The sequence below is a fragment of the Misgurnus anguillicaudatus genome, chromosome 6 (genome assembly GCF_027580225.2).
Source record: "Misgurnus anguillicaudatus chromosome 6, ASM2758022v2, whole genome shotgun sequence".
NCBI classification, from domain to species: Eukaryota; Metazoa; Chordata; class Actinopteri; order Cypriniformes; family Cobitidae; genus Misgurnus; species Misgurnus anguillicaudatus.
The window spans coordinates 23,752,521-23,776,563 of record NC_073342.2 but is presented as its reverse complement, the minus strand read 5'-3'; the positions used below and the strand labels follow the sequence as shown (position 1 = coordinate 23,776,563).

Genomic DNA, 24,043 nt, shown 5'->3' with positions numbered 1-24,043 from the left:
GGAATTTCCCCATCTAGTGGTGAAATTGTATTTTGCATTCAAACGAATAGTGCTCTCTAGCGCCTCGCTTTTCTAAATGCGTGTTGCAACTACGGTAGCCGTTATGTACTCACTGATCTCCTTGTCCGTTTCAGCTGGTTTACATGTTCTGAACGAAAACGCGTTGTGGAAATGCGTTGCGGTAGGCTAGTGCTTTTTGTCCATCTTTGCTATAATAGTTTTTTCAATGTGGCGGAACGACAAGGAAGCCTTCTAGGACTTACCTGTTCAATGTAAATAAACAGAAGAAATTCTAAGCTTACAAAGAAAAGTCAGATCATTGGCAGAGGTCATTTGACACACATGAGGACATATTTATGAATAAATACATTGATTTTGACTAATAAAAACTACTTAAAAAACTACACATTTTCCATTTAAAGCTCCAATCTGTAACTTTTTAGGTTAAAAAGGGGAAAAAATCTGGTATTGCGCACGTAGATAAATATTAGTGTTTTCTTATCTCGATTTGCAATGGAAAGTTTTTAAAAATGATTTATAACTTAAGCTATAAGGTACGATCTTGCAGAAAATGTCAGTTTGACGTCATTTGACTTCAAACTAGAGGTCTTCTCTGGTCAAAAAAATGTACTTGACCCAAAATGACCCAAATCACTTTGTGCATAAATAATAAATTTTTTAAAGAAAGACGTGACCCGAGACAAACATAAGAAAATTAGACCCGAGTCCGACCCGAACCTGTTTTTTTGTAACCCGACTGGACCCGAATGTAAACGGCACTGACCTGAATGCAGTTTGCATCCTCGCATACACCAGTCAGACAGAAAGAAACCCCATTGGCATCTAATTTGTCCCGTTGCTACATTTATGTTTCTTTTTTATCTGACGACAACACCAAGGTCACTGCTAAAATGTGCATTCAAAATTAATTGTCAGGTTTGTCTCCATGAAAATGAACCTATTTGTCATTTTCTCCCAAAATGACTCGATGCACATGCGTGAGATGGCTTGGGTCGTTTCGGGTCGGTTCTGCAAAAATACATTCATTATAAATTACCCGAGACCCGATGCTGCTATTATTATACCCGACCCGTGTCCGAGGCACACGTGAAACTTTTAGACCCGAACCCGCTCGGGTCAGACCTTGGGTTTTCAGATCGAAGTGGACCCGTGAAGACCTTTACTTCAAGATAAGAACGAAAAGTGTCCCAAAATAGTCCCCTGCTATTGAAAGTAACCAAGGGGACTATTTTCAGGCGCTGCGCAATATCATTACACCTGCTGCAACCATTTTACGGCAGCAAAGTCCTTGATTATTACGCCATAATGAGAGTATAGTTCCTAGACATATCAGCCTAGAAAATCACAACTTTTTCTTTTCGTTCGCTCTTAGTAGACGATGCAACTACAGAAAAGTCAAGTTTTAAAATATCGAAACTCTTTGGTCATTTTTTAGCGTGATGCTAATGGTCTAATCAGATTCAATTGATTTTGCTAAGCTATGCTAAAAGTGGTACCGCCAGATGCGGAGATCGGCTGAATGGATTCCAAAACGGTAAAAATCAAATGTTAAACTCTAGGGGAGCTGGAAAATGAGCCTATTTTCAAATAAAGTGGAGTGTCCCTTTAAGCAGATTTGAAATTGAAGATATGCTAGCAGGTGGACCTACAGTACAAGAGTATGATTTAATACATATGGCGCACAACCAGTATCTCTCTATCACTCAATTAAATTTCCCAGAAAGCCTCCTGTATTGAAAGGAATAGTCCCACCTCATAACACCACTTATACAGAATACGTCTTGATGTTATCTGTCGAGGGTTTGTTTACAGGCAGAAAAGGATTAACTTCAGTGGCTGCCTTTAATTAGCACTGAAAGGACTGGTTGGTTGATCAGAGCCATCAGTTTAAGTTGGGATTTAAAGACTGTGACTCTAAGCCACATCAGTGGTTATTGAATTAGATCTGTGGGGAACAGCAATGATGGGAGTACCTGGTACCAAGCGCCCTTGATGGACCATCTCCTGGTTTGGGGGTTTAAAGAAAGAAGGGGGGATCATGTTGCACATTTTTTACCCTAAAAGATGCTTAGCATCAACCCAGTAAGAGACAAGGGACACCCCCAGACCAACACTCTTTAAAAAAATTATCTAAAGGTCAAAAAGGTAAAAGTTGTTGTTTTACCCCTAGGCTTTTTATAAATATAATTTCATACCAGTCGAATTTGGGTACACTCTGATACAAGCATAGCCCTCCGTCTTGAACTTCACAGCGGTGTCGGTGTGACCCTCCCTCCCATATGCTGTGCCTGGCAGCCTGCATTGGAGTTTATTGAAATAATCCTCTCTCCACTCTCGATTCGGGTTTCATTACGCCAGAGTGCCTCAAATTGAAAATAAATTTACAGATAAATGCTTTCGCTGCGCCGACAAATTATACAGCTGTTGCTCAAAGAGACGTCTTGTTTATTTTGGGAACGAAGTGCCGAACAAAAGCAGAGGCTTTGAGAATGTTGATTAATAAGATGAATAACCACTACAGCACTGCTTCGAAATGAAAGTGATTGGCTCTTCAAATACCCTTCCTCATTATTGTAATTATAGGTGCCATATTACGCCTTGAATTGAGTATTCATTACAGATTAAGGGGCGTTTTTGAGCATGTTGTAGAAATGCACACTTGTCTGTTTTGACAACACACTTGAAAAGGCTGAGCCTCTGCCAAGACGAAGCGAAGAAGAAAGTCTTTATAAATCTTTCAAGCTGGTGACTATGTGTTTTCTTTCATGGGCTTGCAATCTATCCCATGATTCTTTATTTTTTATACTCCCCCATGCTTTCTTTTTATCAGTCTTTCCTAACACCCCCACACAAATGCAAAGCCACACATGTGGATACGTATGCACACACCTACACGCGTACATGAATGTATAAAATGAAGCCTAGGACTAGCTTATACTCAATTTCATCTTCCTCATTGATTTCCACATGGACGAGGTGTAGAGTCTGTCACGGAGACGGTGTAAGGTTTTCATATGCATAGTAGAGATAACAGGCAGCCATTTTTATCAACCTCTCTTTCTACAAGCAATTGCCTCAAAATCGCTGGTCCCGGTTAATGGCGTGGCTCGGTATTGCCAAAATGAGCAAAATGAGTCTGTTTTGTTTTTTCCGCCTTAACCTGACAATTACGGCAATTATAGCAAGGCTGCGTTGTTGCCAAACACGCTGAGAGAATTGTGACACGCGGGAGGACTCCCCTGCCGCAGTCGTCTCTGTAATTTAACCAGCGCAGCGTCGCAATGGCCTATTCTGCAAAAAACTCCCTAAGCAACGTGTGATAGTCTGCGTCAGGCGGCAAGTTATTTGTGTATTCCTTTAAACAAGCTGAACAAAATTTGTATGCTAGGATTATGAAACGGAAAGTGATCTTGTTGCTGTGGAATAGCGAGTGCATTTACAGTTTAAAATGGCGGTCGTATACATCATAGTCTTAGAAGCAATGCTATATCATGGCAGTTCGTACGTATTTTACGAGGTGGCTTTGTATTTAATTTTGTATGATTTGCCCCTGTGATGTTGGGGTTAGGGGTGGGGTTTCGTTATTGTTTTTTATGACAATTTTGTGTTATTGTACGATTCACTTGCAAGTACGAATTCATACGAATTAGCCAACTCGTGAAATACATACGATTTCTTGTGAGATCAGGCTCATTTTTCAGCTCCCCTAGAGTTTAACATTTGACTTTTACCGTTTTGGAATCCATTCATGTCCCCTTGGTAACTTTCAATAGCAGGGGACTATTTTCGGGCAGTGCGTAATATCATTGCGCCTCCTGGAGCCATGGTACGGCAGCAAAGTCCTTGATTATTACGCCAGAATGAGACTATAGTCCTAGCCATATTTGCCTAGAAAATCGCAACTTTTAATTTTTCGTCGGTCATAGTACACAATCTAACTACAGAAGAGTCAAGTTTTAAATAGAAAAAATATCGAAACTCTTTGATTATTTTTAGCTTGATGCTAATGGTCTAATTAGATTCAATGGATTGTGCTAAGCTATGCTAAAAGTGGTTTCACCAGACCCGGAGATCAGCTGAATGGATTCCAAAACAGTAAAAATCAAATATTTAACTCTAGGGGAGCTGGAAAATTAGCATATTTTCAAAAAAAGTGGAGTGTCCCTTTAATTTAGCATTTTTGAGGCAAAACAAAGGGCACTGATGTATTTTAAGATATGTCAGTGCAAGTGGTTTTCAGTTTGTACACCTCTTACATTTATTTTAGTCTAGGAGTAGTCTAATCCCTGTCTGGGAAACTTCCCCAATGACCAAGTCCTGGCTTAAGATAATCTCTGTCTGGGAAACCACCCCTTAGTGTTTAAATTTAAAACTGCTAAAGAAAACAGACTAATGCTAATTGGCAACATATGCTCATTTGCGTCACTACTTGCAGTTTCATGCATTCCATGAAAAGACATCCCGTGTTATTTATCTTCTCACTGGCTACTTCTGAAAATCTGATTTTTCCTCTATCATTTCCAGAGATTTACATTATTCAGCTCTGAAAAATTTGAACATGGTGTGTTTTCACAAATCATTATCTGATTTCGATTAGCACTCAAATAAGGAGGTTTAATGAAGTGCATACAATTTTTCATATTCCACTGCCATGAGGTCATGTCATCTGAACCAAAACATGACGTCATGTTGTGCTTTTGATTTATGAGCTGGATTTTGAAACTTACAACTGTTACTTATAGCATAAGGACATCCAGCAGATTTACACTGGGAGTGTTTTGTCTGAGTATACATCGCATCATGACCTCAAAAGCTGAAATGCTACTTCATTGGGTAGCCTGGCAAGCAGTTAAAAGGGATAGTTCACCCAAAATGTAAAATCACTCAAGTCACTCTTATGTTGTTATAAATTCAAAGGAAGATATAAAGAAAGATATGTAATCAAACAGAAACACCATTGACTACCGTAGTAGGAAAAAATACTACTATGGAAGTCAATGGTGTTCAAAATTGATTTGGTTACAAACATTCCTCAAAATATCTTTCTTTGTTGAGCAAAACAAAGAAATTAATACAGGTACAAACCAACATGAGGGTGAATAAATGATGACAGAATTTTCATTTTACCTAAAGACGGACCTGAACTACGCTAAGCTTTACATGGAGGTCAGCAACCTGAGCACCTACTTGACTTCGGTTTTCTATAAGCCTGGTTTAGTTGTAAATCACTACCATTGTACACTGCAAAAAATTACTTTCTTACTTAGTATTTTAGTCTTGTTTTCAGTAGAAATATCTAAACATTCTTAAATCAAGATGTATTTTCTTGTTGAGCAAAATGACCTAAGAAAATAATACTAGTTTTTAGAACAAAAATATACGATTTAAGTGAATTTGTGCTTAAAACAAGCAAAAATATCTGCCAATGGGGTGAGAAAATTTTACTTGAATTAAGTGTTTAAGAAAAAAGAAATCTTATTTCACAATTTTTTTCTCACCCCATTGGCAGATAATTTTGCTTGTTTTAAGGACAATTTCACTTAAATTGTATATTATTTGTCTGAAAACTAGACTTATTTACTTAGGTCATTTTGCTCATCAAGGAAAAGCATCTTAATTTAAGAATGTTTAGATATTTCTACTGAAAACAAGACAAAAATACTAAGTAAGAAAGTCATTTCTTGCAGTGTATTTCAAAATCCGGGCATGCTTTTTGCTTCCTTCCATACATTTTTACTGTATCCCAGACACTCGCTATTGTCTTTGTGCCTTCTACTTTCGTTGTTGTCCATCTTCTACATTATTTTTTAGCAGGGTTAGTTTAGACACTCATTGAAGCTGAACCTCACAGTCTGCGTGATTTACAGCTTTATCAAATGAACTGAACAACCAACAGGAAATATTATCAGAGCTATCATTACAGCACCAGGCATTCAGATTCATCTTCATAGCCATGCACTACCTAAGATTCATGCATAGCCAAGCTTTAGTTCAGTTTAATAAAAAAAATGTCTGTAGCCCTTTTGCCAATGTATATTCCCAAAGAAGATTAACAGTAAACATTCAGTCAAAATTATGGAAGTGCATGATATTGAAAAACATGCGTTATGTAAAAACTTGCTAAAATGTGATATACAATATGCAGTGCTGTACATGGACATCAAAAGCAAAAAAAAGCGTGGGTCTAAAACAATTACTGGAATATACGGCATTTTCTTGTATTGTGGTGTCTTTTGATTTAGACAATAGCTTTTATAGCCTAAAAGCTTTGTTTACTTTGTTCAGGGTTCCCACACCTTACTTAACTTCAAATTCAAGGACCTTTCAAGGACTTTTCAAGTCCAATACCCTCAAATTCAAGGACTAAATGTGGGGACACATTTCAAGTGAGAGCAAGGTTACATCCTCTTATCTTTTAAGATACATTGTTATAGTTCCCATTTGAGGGAACTCGCGCTACGTCACTTTGGGGACGCCTCCAGTGGTAAATGCGTCTGAAGGTGTATATCAAATTCAACTAATGGTGAGGCTTAACGACAAAGACAGAGTGACGTGGGGGCTAGGAAGTATAACGCTATCTGAAATATTGCCAAAGACGGCATTACAGGGACGCAGGAAGTATGGTTTTGGATTCGGAATTAGACGCAGCGTCTCGTTCCCTTCTCAGGGAAAAACAGTTACATATGTAACCCGACACGTTTTCATGTGTCAAACACAACTATGCAAAAAAACATTTTGGTATGAATCAACATTCGCATACAAAAGATATAAGCATTTAAAGTGAACAGTTTAGCACGTGTGCTTAAAAGGCTGGAAATTGTATGTTATTATCCTACACTACACAGGGAATAATATGGATTTTTTTCCAGAAAACTTCTTGCATAAAATAGATTCAAGCACTTTCAATGACCTGTATCTATGTATGTATATTTTCAAAAACTTCCCAGGGCCATGAATTTTTGCTACCAGATTCACAAACTTTCAAGGATTTCAAGGACTCGTGGGAACCCTGCTTGTTGCGTTTGCGGGAGTGTGATCAGCGAAATAATGGAATTATATGGACTCTAAATGAGCCAAGTGGAATGGATTTGAGGAAGCAGGTGCGTGGAAGTCAAGGCTGTAGTTAAACGTGGAACGGAGTTTAATTTATTAGGGCATTCCGAATCCTCTCTAGTGGAATGGATTTGATTGACGGCTCTCTGAGAAGTGAACAGTTTTAATCTTTTGTTTTAAATCAAATTAAATTATATTTTTTAAAGAACTTAAAATTATATAACCAACATACATTTCACATTTTTTCTGGAAGAAAGAAAGCATCAGTCTCTTTGTCTCGCCAGTCTCTCTGGTATCTGGATCGACCTAAAACTTTGACTACGCATAACGTTTTGAAGTATTAAAATCTTTATTGCACACTGTTGCGATATCTACATTTGCGATATTTTGATAAATCTTGCTGTCCTAGCAAATATTGTGCAGACATATTATATCACCTAGTGAACAAGCTATAGTCAGGAATGAAAAACTTAAAGTGCTAGTACAGAAATGTAAGATACACTTTGTGTTTGAGAATTTTGACCCTTTCAGACCTCCAGGATGGGCACTGTAGGTTTCGGGGCCATAGGCTGTTGTAACATTAGATGCACTTCTGTAAAGATTCACTGACATCATGAGACATAATTGGGAAGCTTATAAGGAAAACAGTGATTCAAGTCAATCCAGAAAAGACATCATTCCATCTAATTAATAAAATAGAAACAGACTCCTCTTTCAAAAAAAAAAAAATCTTGCCGTTGTAATTATTGAGGAGTGAACATCAAAACAGTTCAGATAGCTGTTGGGAAAAGTGCATTTCCAACCCCAGTCTCCGCTCTCGTTCTCTTTCTCTTTTTAACGTCTGCCTTTGGTTTTGATAAGGAAAAAAAAGACGCGTCAATCATCCCCACTAATGGAATGTGGATTTTCTAATTCACTCAAACAGAACGGTAAATTGAAAAAGAGTGCAACCTTTTTAACGCGCGCACCGGCGCTGACAGTCAAGCTCCATTATCTGACAGCTGGAGAAGTTAAAAATAACCAGGCTTGCAGCAAATTAGACGTATCATTTGGCTTCTAAACTGAGAGATGAATGTATGTGTGAATGTGCTTGCCATACCGTGACATGGGGCCAATACATCAACCTCCTGTTTGTCTGTCTATCTCATAAACTCCAACTGGAATAAACAGACAATGCAATTTGTTACACCGCGAGGATATTTTCTCAGCGAGCCAGCCAAACTGTCTGGTATCTCCACCCCCGACGATTCGCTCGTGTGTGCGACCATTAATCATCGCTTGGGTACGTGCAAGGTTATTGCTATCGCTCAAAGAGTTTTTCATATGTTTGATTTCTATCAAACGATAAATGTGACGTTCGCGGCCGATGTGCGGGTAGGACTCGAGAAGATACACTGGCCCTTACTGTAATCTCTCTATATGAAGGCGTAGGCCTGACAAGGCAATGAATCTCTATCGGTGCTGTCGCAGATAGTGATTTTCCATGACATTGAGTCTATCTGAAACAGCCGTGCCTGGATGTAGCGCTGGGGGTGAGGGGGTATTCGGTTACTGGAGTGGTAATTTAAGGTGTCTTGTTTTCAGTGTTGTAAGTAAGGAGATCGTCCTCTCTGATTCATGTTTCTACCTGGGGATCTGTTTACCGTTAAATACCCCTTACTGTCATTGTTTATTTATCTCAAACTAATCAACAACACAACAACAACACAGTAGAGGTCTTCTCGGGTCCAATGTAAATGTACCCGACCCAAAATGTCCCGAAAAACTTTTTATCCAAACCCGACATGCATAAATCTTTGCACGTCTCTAACCCGAGACAAACCCAAGAAAATTAGACCCGAATCCGACCCAGTGGCATTTTTTAAACCCAACTGGACCCATATGTAAACGGCCAACCCAATCTCACGGCAAGTCGTGTTATAGTCACAAAATATTTGATAATTTTTCATGTTCATTGACACGATTTTCTGCTTTTTTTGTGCCATTGAGCACGAATGTCTTGTTTACCGAGCCCCTATGGTGACATTGGAGTAAAAAAATCTAAAGTTTAGTTTTCTGGCTCACGTGAAACTTTCGCATGCCCATGCAAAACTTTCGCGTGCCCACGTGAAACTTTCGCTTTCACGTGCGCACACGAGTTTCATGTGCGCGCGCGAAAGTTTCACGTGAGCAGGAAATAGTTTCATGTGCGCATGCGAAACTAAATTCGATAGTTTCACGTGCGAACGCGATAGTTTTACATGCGCACGCGAAACTGAACTTAATTTAATTTTTGCTCCATGTCCCCTTAGGGGCTCTGTACTTTTTTGTGTCAGTCAACACGAATTTCAATAAATAGTTTTTCGCCTTCATGGCACGACTTTCGTTTTCGTCTCATTTTATGTATTATTTTCTCATTGTTTTTTTTTCCTTTTTTTACCATTGTCGCTTGGAGTTGGGGTTATAATCACTTTTTGTTACATTTCAGACATTCTAACCCAAACCCCAACTCTAACCCCAAGCGACAATGATTTAAAAATAAAATGAGACGAAAATGAAAGTCGTGCCACAAACGCAAAAACTATTTATAGAAATTCGCGTTGACTGACACGAAAAAGACATTTGTGCTCAATGGCACAAAAAAGTTTTTTATGGTTTAAGTGTCTGGTGGTGAAAATATTAAAAATATTAAATAATTTAAAAAAATTATAGCAGTTTAAATTTATTGTAAAAAAATAATGCAATGTAGCTTTATTTTATACATAAAATTATCAAAAAAAAAGAGGTTTGTGTTGATTTGCTGTGAAGTTTGCTGCATACTCTTGTCACAAATTAATAAATTACAGTCACTGCACTATTATTACTGCTTAAAGGTTTTGAAATATGAAAACTACATTCTTAGACCTTTCCAAAAATATATAGTTTGTTGTGATAGATTAACATATTAACACAAAATATTGAACTAAACTCGGGTGTCCCACTCACAGGACAGTGCCAGTTTTTTTAGGAAATGTGCTACTTTTCTTTGTGAGATCGACTGTATGCCCATGTTCTAGCACAGTGTTTGTCTCACATATGTTATGGCCTCATTAGAGTCAATTAATGCTCCAGGCTTATACGACACCAATGACCTCTCTTTATAATGCGTGGAAACCTTTTACACCATACAGTCATTACGCATCGTTTTTTCCTCAGTTCTGAACAGCAAAGAGGCTTCAATTGCCAGAACTCGTGAACATCAAGAGCCCATTAGCAGAGCACCGGACAAGCTGTGACATTAAACGTCCGGGCCAGACAACATTGATTGTTTAATTAACTTTCAATGAACGGCGAGAAAAACGGACAGCAGCGAGCAGTCACGGTCGTGCACGTTGGATTTCATCCCTAGTAGCGATCGACACGCTCCTTACACCGACGAAATCTAATCTACAATGAGAATAAGAGAAAAGGAAAAGCCATTTCCACTTTACATGTGGAGCTGGTCTCTTGGCACGGCATTAGAGTTTTGGGATGCTGTGTTAACTCTATATTTGGATTGCACTGGAGTGGATTAGGAAGTCTTTACTGCGAACCCACGGGATTCTGGCTGAACATGAAAAAGAGAAGCGCTGTTTGTATCCGTGCTATACAAATAATTGCAAGTTCTCAAAATCGAGTATAATTTCGAAGACCCGCTATATCATAAAAGTGAGCTTTGATGTACAAATCCGCAATTCAGATGGGATTATAAGCTCCAAAGGTTAGGGGTTGCTAATTAAGGGAATTGGTTCTACGTATCTATCTACTGAGAATGTCGGTAATAAATAAGAGACCTTGTAACGCTAACAATGAACAGCTGTGAGTAAATTCCATCCAAAAACCTGTGAAGTAACCGTACACTATTAGAACAAATAGTAATGTTAAGATCATTCCCGAGATTCCATGATAATGAATTAAAAAAGATCTATCCGTGTGGATAATTAGCAGTGTGCAATTCCGGTGTCTCAGTCTTTTCTTTAGTATAATTACAGTACATTCAAATCATTTCCTTCCCATTTTTCCAAATAAAAAAGCTAAGGAACTCCGAGGAATCATGGTGATTACGCTGGAATGTTGGTCTTATTTAAAATCCTGCATTTTTCTGTCAATCAAACTCAGTTTTGTCTCTTACTCGTCCCTTCATTCGCTAAACAAATTGTGCCCAATATGGATGGTTTCACTATTCCAATTTAAACACGTCCAGATCTAGGTGTATGATTGCACCGCCCCAGGACACAACGTTTCATTTCTTAATGAATGTGCCTGGGGGGTCCCGTCTGGAGGTCTTTTCTTCGAGTGGGCCTGTGTTACCCTTCATTAGCCAGAGGGGTTGTTCTCTGTTCTCATCCTGAAGAGCTGAAGAACGCCCCCCTGGAGCTGAGAGTACACTATCCATTACCCCCCTCAACCCCAAATCTGAAAGCTGGATGGCCTTACTTTCTCCAATTTCGTAGCGCTCAGTTCAGCTTTTTTCAACACATGACATGAAAGCCATTGTAATTGTTTGATTTTAATTTGTGATTCTGATAGATATTGTGCCATGGGACATCTTTTGATAATCTTTTGAGATCTTTTAGGTGTGTGGTAAAAACATATTACTACTGCTTATACTTAGGATGAGAGAATCAAACAAACCCATTAAACACATTATTAAAGGGACACTCCACTTTTTTTTGAATATATATAAATATGCTCATTTTCCAGCCCCCCTAGAGTTAAACATTTGATTTTTACAGTTTTGGAATCCATTCAGTCGATCTCCGGGTCTGGCGCTACCACTTTTAGCATATCTTAGCATAATCCATTGATTCTGATTAGACCATTAGCATTGCGCAAAAAAATAAGCAAAGAGTTTCAATATTTTTCATATTTAAAACTTGACTATTCTGTAGTTACATCATGTATTAAGACCGACAGAACATGTAAAGTTTCAAGGACTTTGCTGCCGTAACATGGCTGCAGGAGGCGCAATGATATTACGCAATGCCTAAAAATAGTACCCAGCCATGTTACAGCAGCAAAGTCCTTGATTATTACGCCAGAATGAGAGTATAGTTCCTATTCAAATCTGCCTAGAAAATCGCAACTTTTAATTTTACGTCAGTCTTAGTACACGATCTAACCACAGAAGAGTCAAGTTTTAAATAGGAAAAATATATTTTTTTGGTGCGCTGCTAATGGTCTAATCAGATTCAATGGATTGTGCTAAGCTATGCTAAAAGTGGTACCACCAGACCCGGAGATCAGCTGAATGGATTCCAAAAAGGTAAAAATCAAATGTTTAACTCTAGGGGAGCTGAAAAATTTGCATATTTTCAAAAAAAGTGGAGTTGTCCCTTTAAATGTAAGAATGTAAATGGGGCTTAGACAATATATTAAATCATCTCTCATTTGTAAATTGCTTGTATTAAGTCTCTAAATAAATAAGCTACCTACAAAAGCCATGCATTGTAATGGCAAACCACAGTGATGATGTAAGTCTGTTTGAAAAGTTTCAGATTTTTATTAAAGTAAACGTGAATTTACCAAAATAATAATGACGACTGAGCTTATCCCCTCAACACACAGAGCATCCCATATCCTCCAATGACTTCCAAGTATTAATACGACAAGTTAAGGAAACCCCAATAAAGCTTCCAGGTTTTTGGGATTTACAGTGTATCAGCTGACTCTAATAGCATTTTTCCCTCCCTCCTGAATGTGGCTGTGTGGTTCAGTATAATCCCACAGGATTTCTGTTGTATTCATGCAATCATTAATCTGTCCGTGTCTTTCACCGGCTGGATTACAGTTCCCTGCTTCAATCGCCAGAACGTCACTAACATCGGTTCATGCAAAGGTAGCCTTGGGCTTGCGTAAACGCAAACCCATGCGGACACTACACTAGCTCTCTTTATGCATCTCACATGGCTTTATTATAATGGCATGCAGAATGGATGCAGGCCAGCGTTTTCAGGGCTGTGAAAAGCACTCGCGCAGAGGGAGGACTAAATTCTCGTGCCGTGAACTCTGTTTGACAGCAGAGTGTGAGGTTACATTTCACACTGTATGATCATGCAATGTTTCATAGTGTATATGGCCAAGCGATGGGCGTATGTTAATTGAAAAATAATTCGATTTACTTAAATATATAAAAGTATGTTGCTTAATATAAAACATAACCTCTTTGTGGTGACCCCTGCAAAACAAACTATGTGTGAACATTTTTACTTTAAAATGTATGTTTTTACAACAGTTTACATTACACATCCAAGAGTGAATAACCTCAACATTTCCTGGCCGTAAATGTAATTTTGCCTTGCTGTTTATGTTGTAAGAGATAAATATTGACATTGCTAATCTGAATCGGTTGGTCTGCTGTAGTGGTGACTCTGTTTACAGAAGCACAGAGAAAACACTTCAGTAGCACTTCATCTTGACCAATTCAACACTTGAATGTAATGTTTAATGTAGACAAAAACATTTTACTAACCTTCCTGACCTTCCTGTTGTGTCTCTAGATGCACACCAGTAGTGTTTGTTCATAAATTATGCTTTTAAAAAAGACTTAAATATCCTATTTTAACTAAGGCCTAGTCCCGGTTTAACTTAATCCCTAATGCTGCGTTCACACCAAACGCGATTGTTTGGCGCGATGGCGCAATCTGGCGCGAATGATTTCAACGTTAAGTCAGACACGTTAACGCGCGCCTGGAGGTCTCGCGGCGCAAATGAGGTGTTTAGCGGTAGACGCAAATCTGCCTTATTCGCACGTCTTCAATTATGCGAATTGACGCGCGCATTAAGCGTTGCCGCGGAAATTGTGCAAGTTGAAAAATCTTAACTTTGCCGGAAAATCGTGCCGCGTTAACCAATCAGGAGCTTGCTCTAGTAGTGACATGATTACAGGAAGCAAGCGCAGAAGCCCTTCCCATGATGTAAATTTTCGCGTGAATGTCACGAATTACAAGAATTTCATTCGCGGCTTTCACGTGCGAAAGAAGCTAGTAAACGCAAAATGTTCAAGGGTCCAACCATGCCCATTTTTGCCGCCTCTACCGTGTTTGCTGTGAATCCAGCATAAGTGTGTTCGACTTTAACATTAAAGTACCATAAGAGCGATTTGAGATACTTTGACCTAGTTCGCCTGTCGGTTCTTACGGTGCCGCATAAAGTCAAACACATCTATTTATTTGTTTTCCGTTAAAACATTCGATTAATTGTGCAACCCAAAACTTTTGCCATCCAATGGCATGAAATTGGGGTGGAACTAGTGCATTTTCTCTGATGACTTCCATTTTATATTAGGGCTTCGCGATTATGAGAAAAATAATAATTGCAGATTATTTGCTTTGATATTGTAATTGCAGTTATTAATCGATTTTGCATTGAAGTTTTGAAATGTTTTATAACTTCTGTGAAGCAGCTGCATGGTAAATTCTAAACATCCAAAATTAAATAATATTGTAAATCACAAATATTTTTATGTCCAAAACGACACGTCAACTTTTGGTGGCCAAACATACTGCTGAGACACACAGAAATGAGCTCAGATCAATTTTTGTTTCACCCATAATTGTAATCCCGATTAGTTTTTCGATTAATTGTGCAGCCCTATTTTATATTATATTATTATTTATATTTTATATATTTTACAACAGCAATGGCCATTTTTATTCGTTTTTTTTTTTTTTTGTTCATTACTGTAAAGATTTGCACATTTGTACGTTTCACAATATCTTCTCCTTTTCAACGTTTTCAAAAGGTTTCAAATCTATTGGGCTGAGGATCCACAGGCAAACCGTTAACAACGGGTTGTCCAAGAAAAACAGAGAGCGAGAGATAGACAGGGAAAGAGCGAGATAGCAGTCGCCCCAGCTGAATGCCTGAGAAAGCTGCCTTTCGGAGGTCCCATGACGCATGGGATCAGTGGAAAGGTTGGGTGCGTCTGGTTACAGCTCTATCAGGGCTCCATCAGAGAATGGCAGGATTCGGTATCGCCTTCTAATGTAACAAGGCCTATTTGTCTCAGTCACACATCTTCGCAAGTGCCTTGGTGAAACCATTGATGTCATTCATCTAGCCTGTCCTTGACTGCTCTTTTCCTTCGCTGACAAGAGAGCAGCACTCTCAGGTAGCTGGAGGGAGGAGGAAGACAGCGCGATGGAGAGGGCGAAAGAGGGGTGGTGTAATGCTTTCTCATCAAGACTAGAATTACCCAGTGTGCTGAGTAATGAATCCATTGCCTTATAAACACAAATACACACTTTTTGCAGGCACCCACACACCTAGCAATTTAAATGCAGAGATATTGCAGACCTTTATTGTTTTTCAATACGGCTAATTAGCGGTGCGGGCTAAGGTGAATATCACTTTTGCTAAGGCTCTTTTGTAGTCATTACTCTTTGGTGCATGAGAAAGGTATAATATTACCTTTATAAGCAGTCAAACGTTTGACTATAAAGCGCATACATTTACATTGAAATGGGGACCTACAATTGATTTTGACTTCGGCTAGACACCACTAAGAACAACCAAGAAACATCAAAGCAATGCCCTGACAATCACCCAGTAAAACTTGAGCATTGTGCATGCAAGTTTTGCAGTTTTACAAACACAATGTAAAAATCTTGCGTTGTTTTTAACCGACGTTTGGGTAAAATATTGACAAACTCAACCGTTGGGTTAAAATGCCGTTGAACCTATGCTGGGTTGTTTTAACCCATTGCTGGGTCAAATTTGTGACCCTTCCTGTAAAATCAATGCTAAAGTCTCAATCTAATTTTGAGATTAAGAGCATCAAAGTTTAACTTCAATCATTCATTTCACATTAATTTCATTCTTTGACTGACCTTACTCAGTCAACATTAACTCTTATCCTGCCATTGATGAGTTATCTTGTCAATTAAAAGAAAACATTTGCATAAAAAGTGTTTCTGATGAATTTTTATGTTAATCTGCAATACCGTACCTTGCCAATTTATGAACTGAAGCCAAAACTTATTTACAAATTTTGTAAACTTTGTGTATGTTTTGATTATCACTCTGTATCTGATCTCTATTAAAAATTCTTTCACAAAAATGCAATTATTTTAGCTTTTTGCACAATTTTTTTTTTTAAAGGGGCCATGACACGAGACTTTTTTAAGATGTCAAATAAATCTTTGGTGTCCCCAGAGCACATATGTGAAGATTTAGCTCAAAATACCATATACATAATATATTATAGCATGTTAAAATTGCCACTTTGTAGGTGTGTGCAAAAATGTGCCGTTTTGGGTGTGTCCTTTAAAATGCAAGTGAGCTGATGAAATTCAAACACTGATCACAATGATGGTGGTTTGTTGCAATTAAAACTCAGTTGTGCTTTTCTCTTCACTAAATGGCAGTGCTGTTGTTGAATAGTGCAGATTAAGGGGCGGAATTATTATAATAAGAGCTCCTTATGACATCATAAGAAGAGCCAAATTTCAACGACCTATTTTTTATGTGCTTGTAGAGAATGGTTTACCAAAACTAAGTTACAGGGTTGATCTTTTTCACATTTTCTAGGTTGATAGAAGCACTGGGGACCCAATCATAGCACTTATACATGAACAAAAATCCGATTTTCATGCCATGGCCCCTTTAAAGAAAAATACCAATATTTAAGAGTTTATAAGCAGAGAAAAAATACAGATAGGATAAAAACAATTTCTCATTTTGTTTGTTTGTTTGTTTGTTTGAAAGCAGAGGGTCTGTTCTTTTATTTTATATATTTGTATGTTTATATATTTTTAGTAGAAAATTTTTCAGAAAGACATTTTTTGTGAAAATCACAAAAAAAGCTGGCAACTTTTCAAAAAAATGGCTGGCGGGGAATGAGTTAAATATATCAAGGTTATATTTTATGTAGAAAACAGTAAACCACAAAAAAAGTCATTGTGGGAAGAGTCACATTGGACATTTTAAACCCATGGTCCAATGGTTATCCCCAACCAAGAGTGCATTCTTGTTGGATCCACAATGTGTACCACCATAAAGGCACTGACGAAAACGCCTTGACCTTGGAGTCCACAAAGCAGTACTTGTTATGTTAAGCGATATGATGCTTAGCAAGATGACACATTCAGAGAGGACTGAAGATGTTATTGGGGCTGACAGACAGGGCCAGCTGGGGCAGGGTCGTCCAGCGTGTCCTACTGTACTCGCAAAGGCAGCCAGTTCGAAACGGCACTGATTCATACAGTACAGTATGATCAAATTAACAGCGGTTTGCTAGCAAACTCAATTCAAGCGTATAAGGAGTTGAGGAGGCGTTGAGAATATGAGGATAAGTAGACGTTTGGGAAGGCAGAGATTGGCTAATGATTTATATGTGAATGCAGACTTGGATAGGAACGGAAGGGCTGAGTAAGGAAGCAGGCCAGGTGTTTGGTCCGATTCCCCTGAAACCAGCAGAAAAGCAGAGCTGGTCTCTGGGTAAATGGAACGCTTTATTCCTAAAGCAATATCAGCAGAACCACACACGCATGCAAACACGCACACACACATATGCAAAGTGCAACACGGTTTTAACCAGTTAATGCTGGGCCATATATCTTGGAATAGATGTACAGTAGTAGAAAGGCTCACATAAATAGACTTGTCACTAAAACAGTTACGGTTTTACTGTATTTTTACAACCAGATCAGGAGTATTTTTTTAAGCTTAGGCCATTTTTTTGCCTTTATTTGATAGAAAGTATTTTAGGAGAGGACAGGAACATACAGGGTGGAGAGAGGGGTACGGTTTTGGAAAAGGACCTTAAGGGAGGATTTAAGCTTGGGTCGGGCGAAAGTGCATCTGCACCATATGTACATATTAGTTACAGACTATGTTGTCCTGTTTAAGTAGATCAGGTTTATGATTGGTGTGTCTGGGTGGTTAGAGTATTACGTTTACATTTATGCATTTGGCAGACGCTTTTATCCAAAGCAACTTGCAGTACATCACAAGGTATTTTATTATCATGTGTGTTCCTTGGAATCAAACGCAACACAACCTTTTCACTGCTAAGTCAATGCTTTACCACTGAGCTACAGAAACATGCGTTAAAGGGATAGTTCACCCAAAAATTTAAATTGCGTTATCATTTGCTCATCCTCAAGTTGTTCCAAACCTGTGTAAATTTTATTGTTCTGTAAAACACAAAGGGAGATTTTTGAGCAATATTTATAGCTATTTTGGAGACCATTGACTAACAGGGTGATTCTCACAAAATCCAGACTTAGAAGGTGTCCAGCATCAGATTTTTTTTTTAAAAAGCCCTTGAAGCCATTTTTTTTGCACATAAGATTAAGGTCTAAACTAACTATAACCATTATTTTTAGAGGTTTTTAAAATATTTCCTATAGAATTATTTAAAATTTTTAGATTAGCATTATTAAAAATAATCATTACCGCAACATGATATTACATTAAATATATGCATTTACAAAATCTTTAGAGGATTTAAAAATATTTCCTATAGAATTATTTACATTTTTTAAATTATCATTATCAGAAATTATCATTACCGCAACATGAAAATACATTAAATATATGCATTTACAAACTCATGTTTCGGTAATGAGAACTAAAAAGTTGTCTAGGTATAAAGACAAACAAAATTTCAACTTTTATCTGGAGAGAAAAAATAAGAACTGCTTACTTCTTAGCAATCTTAAGTGTCACAGTCAATTATGGCCCTTCCAACAATTTTTTTTAAATGTTAGTTCCTTGAGGGCTTAAACAATGATTGAAAATTGTTGCGGAGGATGAGAAAATTGGTCTGGGACACATTTATATTCCTTATTATTGTCTCTACATTTACCAATCATCACCAAATACCACATGTTTCTTTATTGTAAATGTTTATAGTATCCCAGATAGCAAAGTTTCTGGCACAAATCTGGCTTACATTGGGCATTTATGGCTAAATTTAGGCTCTCCTTTGTTCACACCTTTGTGTGAAACAGCTTTCGGGGGAGTTGTGGGGTGAGGCTAGCCAGCCAAAAGCAAAAGGTACATTTTTGGCTGAGTCCTGGCTTAAGTGTGGTCTGCCAGAAAATAGTAAATATATGGCAGAGTTCTGGCTAAGGTTTGGTTGGCCAAAGAGTAAAAAAAACACCAAATAAAATCATATTTACAATTGATAAAAACATCAAAGTTAATATTTAAGGCAATAATAAATATGTTTATCCTTATTAAAAGACGAAATGTAGAAAATGTTATTTGGGCAGTTAATCCAAAGGTGTCAATGTGCAATATACAAACAATGCAATAAACAGATAAATTAATAATTCAGTCTGCACTAATATACATCAAACAAAAGTATTTTAAGTATATGTGCTTGTTTAAGTCTTTTTAGTTTTGTATTTTATTTTTTATAAATAAATAAGACTTTACATTAAATTGTGTTTACAATTAAAAAATACGACTAACTAATACTAATATTTATTGGTGCACTTTCGTTTCTAAAACAATGACATATATTGCAATGCACCTTGGAAATAGTAGTCATTTAACCTCAACAGCGTTCAATCCGCCGTGGAAAATGGACTACCTTTCCCATAATGCAACTGGTCATGATCAGGAACTTCCGCGAAATTCAAACCCCCACTGTGTACTGGATGAAGGACACGCGATCGTTTGTCTTGTGGAGTTTTATATAACACAGTAAGGTAAGTTATTAAGATACTTTTCTTTTAAATTCACGTAGATTGCACTTATTGTTCTACAGCGCGATACCCAGTTGGTTTTCGTTTTTGTTTGTTATTCTTTTCTGTGATGTATTTTCGTGTAAGTGCAAGTATTTTATCATCAGTCGCCATTTAACGTAAAACATGCATGTTTTTACAGTAAAAGAGACGCAACATGCATGACGGGGATGATAAAATAATCAATAAGAAGTTTGAATCTTTAAATGAATGCTGAACCCCAAAGAAGCCAAACGAAGATTAGATGTTTTCTGTACCAAACCACAAATCAGCATTTGCTGGTAATCATAACAGTTACAAAGTGACTCATTCATTCCAACTATTTATATCTTAGTAAAACAATGTTTTTGATATTCTAGAAAGGCATGTATTCAAGTTTTAGCTTAATAAAGATGGTTTACTATGATCTCTTATTCTCTTCAGTCCTGGTCAGTGCAGTTTACAAGATTGTGTTGTTAAAAGGCCAGATTTATTTGCTTTATTTTATTGTGTAACATAACCAACCCCACTTGAAGAATAACCACATGCTTTTGTAAAGAATTGAATATGCAAGAGTCATGCATTTTGTATGTGTTTGTTTTAATCTTTTATTTTACAGTATAAAGTTTAATTATATTTGCATTTTGTTTGCTGATGTCATGTACCACACTTTGTCAACAATAAATGTTGTTTCTGCAATCTGGATAAAGAATAATGTGAGTAAAGAATAATAATGAGGTTAATAAACCTAACCGTTTAAATAATAAACAAATGTGTATGTGTTAAGATGTTTGACTCCTCTATTTAATATATATTACTGCCTCTTGGAGAACAGCCGGCCGTACTCCAGACAGAGACAAAGACGTGAGGACATCTATTGCTTTTGTAAAGGAATTTTATACCCAAGAGTTATAAATGTTGTCTTTATTGTTTGTCTTAATCTTTTATTTGACATTTTAACAATATAAAGTTTACTTATACTTGTTTTTATATTTGTTTTTTGTTTGTAGAAGTCATGTATCACACTTTGTCAACAATGCATGTTGTTCTTGCAATCTGGATGAAGAATAATGTGACTTTAATACTTCATTTATAATGTAATAGTTTAAATATTAAACAAATGTGTATCTGATCAGATGTTTGACTCCTCTATTTAATAGATATTACTGCCTCTTGGGAAAACAGCAGACTGTACTCCAGACAGAGACAAAGACGTGAGGACATCTATTGCTTTTGTAAAGGAATTTTATACCCAAGAGTTATAAATGTTGTCTTTATTGTTTGTCTTAATCTTTTATTTGACATTTTAACAATATAAAGTTTACTTATACTTGTTTTTATATTTGTTTTTTGTTTGTAGAAGTCATGTATCACACTTTGTCAACAATGCATGTTGTTCTTGCAATCTGGATGAAGAATAATGTGACTTTAATACTTCATTTATAATGTAATAGTTTAAATATTAAACAAATGTGTATCTGATCAGATGTTTGACTCCTCTATTTAATAGATATTACTGCCTCTTGGGAAAACAGCAGACTGTACTCCAGACAGAGACAAAGACATGAGGACATCCATTGCTTTTGTAAAGGAATTTTATACCTAAGAGTTATAAATGTTGTCTTTATTGCTTGTCTTAATCTTTTATTTTACCTTTTTACAATATAAAGTTTACTTATACTTGTGTTTTGTTTGCAGAAGTCCTATACCAGACTATGTTGTTCCAGCTGTCTGGGTAAAGACTGATGTGAGTTTAACTTCGTTAAAAAATGTATCAGTTTAAAAGAGTAAACCAATGTGTGTGATTTGATTTTTGACTTCTGTATTTGATAGACATTACTGCCTCTTGGAGAACAGCAAACCATTCTCCAGACAGAGACAAAGACATGGACATCAAAACAGAAAATTAAGTAAGATGATGTATATTATGTACATTATTTATCTTTGTGCAGTTTGATTTGATGAATTACATTATTGTCTATATCTAATTTGTTAAGCCTCTTATTAGGGTAATTTGTATTATATTCATATAAGTTACAAAAGCACAAGTTTTGGCTTAAAAGTGACACCATGTTTTAAAAATATTCCAGGTACTTGATCTTGGATTGTTTGGAGTGAACGCTGGAAAATAATGAAGCAGGAAATTAAAATGCTTGACTAAAACAATTTTTAGAAATCCTTCTGGAACTCTGAAATCTGCAAACATATTTTTTCCCATGTCTTGAATTGAATGTTAAAAGTATCAGTTCTTGGACTGGCAGTGTGTACTATATCATTTTTTCCTTACTCTTATTCATTTTATGTAAATGTATTTTCTAACTGTATTTTATGATTTTTTCTGTAGGCTGTAAGAAGTCCTTTGTGTGCACAGACATGACTGGAGATTAAAGTTACTAAATGTTGCTTTTTTTCTAGCTGGTGTCATAAATACATTTGAAAATAATACCATGTTATCTAATACACATTTGCACATCTGTAAACATTCATTTTATATAGGATGTTTTTTATATTTAACCAGTTGTTGTATATTGCTTTCTGTTATTACATCTGGGTTTTTTTGCCTGTTTATTGTTTAAAACAATTAAGTTAAGTAATTAACAATTAAGTTAATGTTTCTCTGTTAGCTTTTACTTTGGCTATTTCTTTGTTTTTATTTGATCCTTCTACTGTTATTTGTTTATTTGGCAGATCATTTGACATTTCATTTATTTTGCTGTTATCTGAAATTATCCTTGTCACCATCAATAAAACTCTATATTTGCTTTATATCTGTGTTTTTCAATTACACATTTTACGGGATATAAATATATTTTGGTCACTTTATGGCTATTTTCTGGGGCATCTGGATAAGTTGTGGGTGGGTTCTGGGGTAAATATGGTAATTTTGGTTATTTTCTGGGTTACATTTGGGGTTTCTGGAAAAGTTGTGGGTAAGTTTGGGGATAAATGTGGTCATTTGGGCTCTTTTTTGGTTGTTATCTGGAGATTCCGGGAGAGCTGTGGGTGATTTCTCGAGGTGTGAAAGGGTTGCGGCTAAGTTATGGTCTGCTTTCGGCTAGATTCTGGATTACTTAAGGCAAGCAGCTCTGGGACCAATCAAGGACCGTAAGCCGTGGCGGCATGTGTGCCAAAAGAACAGCCTGAACTCAGCCATTTCTGGCCCTGAAAAATTTAGCTATCTGGGATAACATGCACTGAAGCTTTTTATTTTTTAGATTTTTTAATTATAAATATTTTCATGTCAAAAAACTCAAATCCAGTCATGGACACATTGCGGTAATGAGAATTTTCACCTTAAATGTGGAAAAAACAAGAAAATTGGTTTGTATGATGTCATTTCAAATCATGTTCAAAATAGTACAGGAAGAGATGTTTGTAACTGTATGCTTCTTATTTTTATACTCTTACTTTGCATTTACTTTTTTTATCAAAATGTTTCATGATACCTCTGAAGTCTAATTTCGCGAGAATCACCCAAAGAGATATTTTTGAAGCAACTATTTTGGAGCACCATTGACTAACAGTATTTTTAGTCCTACTATGGAAGTCAGTGGTGCTCCAAAACATACATTTCTCAATCTTTTTGTTTAGCAAAACAAAGAAATAATTACAGGTTCAGAACAATCTAAGGTTATTTTTGGGTGAACTGTACCAGACAGCAGACGACTCTGGGCCGGATCCACACCGGATCAGCGCCAGAGCTGTTGACTTCGGCACAGATCCGGAGCGGATCCGGACCAGAGTCGTCTAATACTGCCACGTGTATTCTTTCCTACGTATACAAATATGCAAATAATTGCTAAAGTAGCCTGAACTGATTTTGATTTGTCCGAATTTTTGTCCGTATATCGACACTTCATGCGGAGACCTAAAGACCTCATTTACACTTGCCAACCCTAGCAAGACACACAACCTGCGATACTGTTGTTACATTTACGTCTTATTTTGCAGATTATATTCAGTGAAGATCCACAGCCGTAATGCTTCTTGTGGAATTGCATACTAATGCAGCAATTATGGTGGTAAAGCATCAGGAGAATTCCCCTGTGCGGTGAAACAAGCCTCTTTGTTGCTGTGTAAAGGTTTTCTCTGTGTAATTGCACAGGCTGTTTTTGAACCTTTTACTATATGTTCATTCCACCATTTTTATGTTGTTTTGTCATCTATTGAGCTGGATTGGTTCCCTTGAGAACTCTGTGCAGTCTGATTGGTGTTTAACTAAAGCACTTGGCTATAGAGGACCGAGGTTTCGAAATCAAAGATTAAATCAGCCGACTCAAATTCATATTGCGTCC

The 24,043-nt window shown here is 37.0% G+C and overlaps 1 protein-coding gene and 2 long non-coding RNA genes across 18 annotated transcripts in view; 2 read left to right on the top strand and 1 right to left on the bottom strand.

The window, feature by feature from the left end:
* The window catches only part of roraa (RAR-related orphan receptor A, paralog a), a 399,774-nt gene that overhangs the window by 340,745 nt on the left and 34,986 nt on the right, over positions 1–24,043 (top strand). The gene's annotated exons all lie outside the window — the stretch shown is intronic.
* LOC129434160 (uncharacterized) overlaps positions 1–24,043 on the bottom strand; it is a 58,630-nt gene that overhangs the window by 8,729 nt on the left and 25,858 nt on the right. The gene's annotated exons all lie outside the window — the stretch shown is intronic.
* LOC141364328 (uncharacterized) lies at positions 18,939–22,120 on the top strand. 15 transcript variants are annotated; one of them, XR_012370078.1, is made up of 8 exons: positions 18,939–19,733; positions 19,912–20,464; positions 20,584–20,612; positions 20,759–20,820; positions 20,909–21,333; positions 21,447–21,495; positions 21,582–21,658; positions 21,839–22,120. It is a non-coding gene; the product is annotated as an uncharacterized lncRNA (long non-coding RNA). The 15 variants fall into 15 exon arrangements; XR_012370076.1 differs by having other exon boundaries at positions 20,584–20,633; XR_012370077.1 differs by having other exon boundaries at positions 20,759–21,333.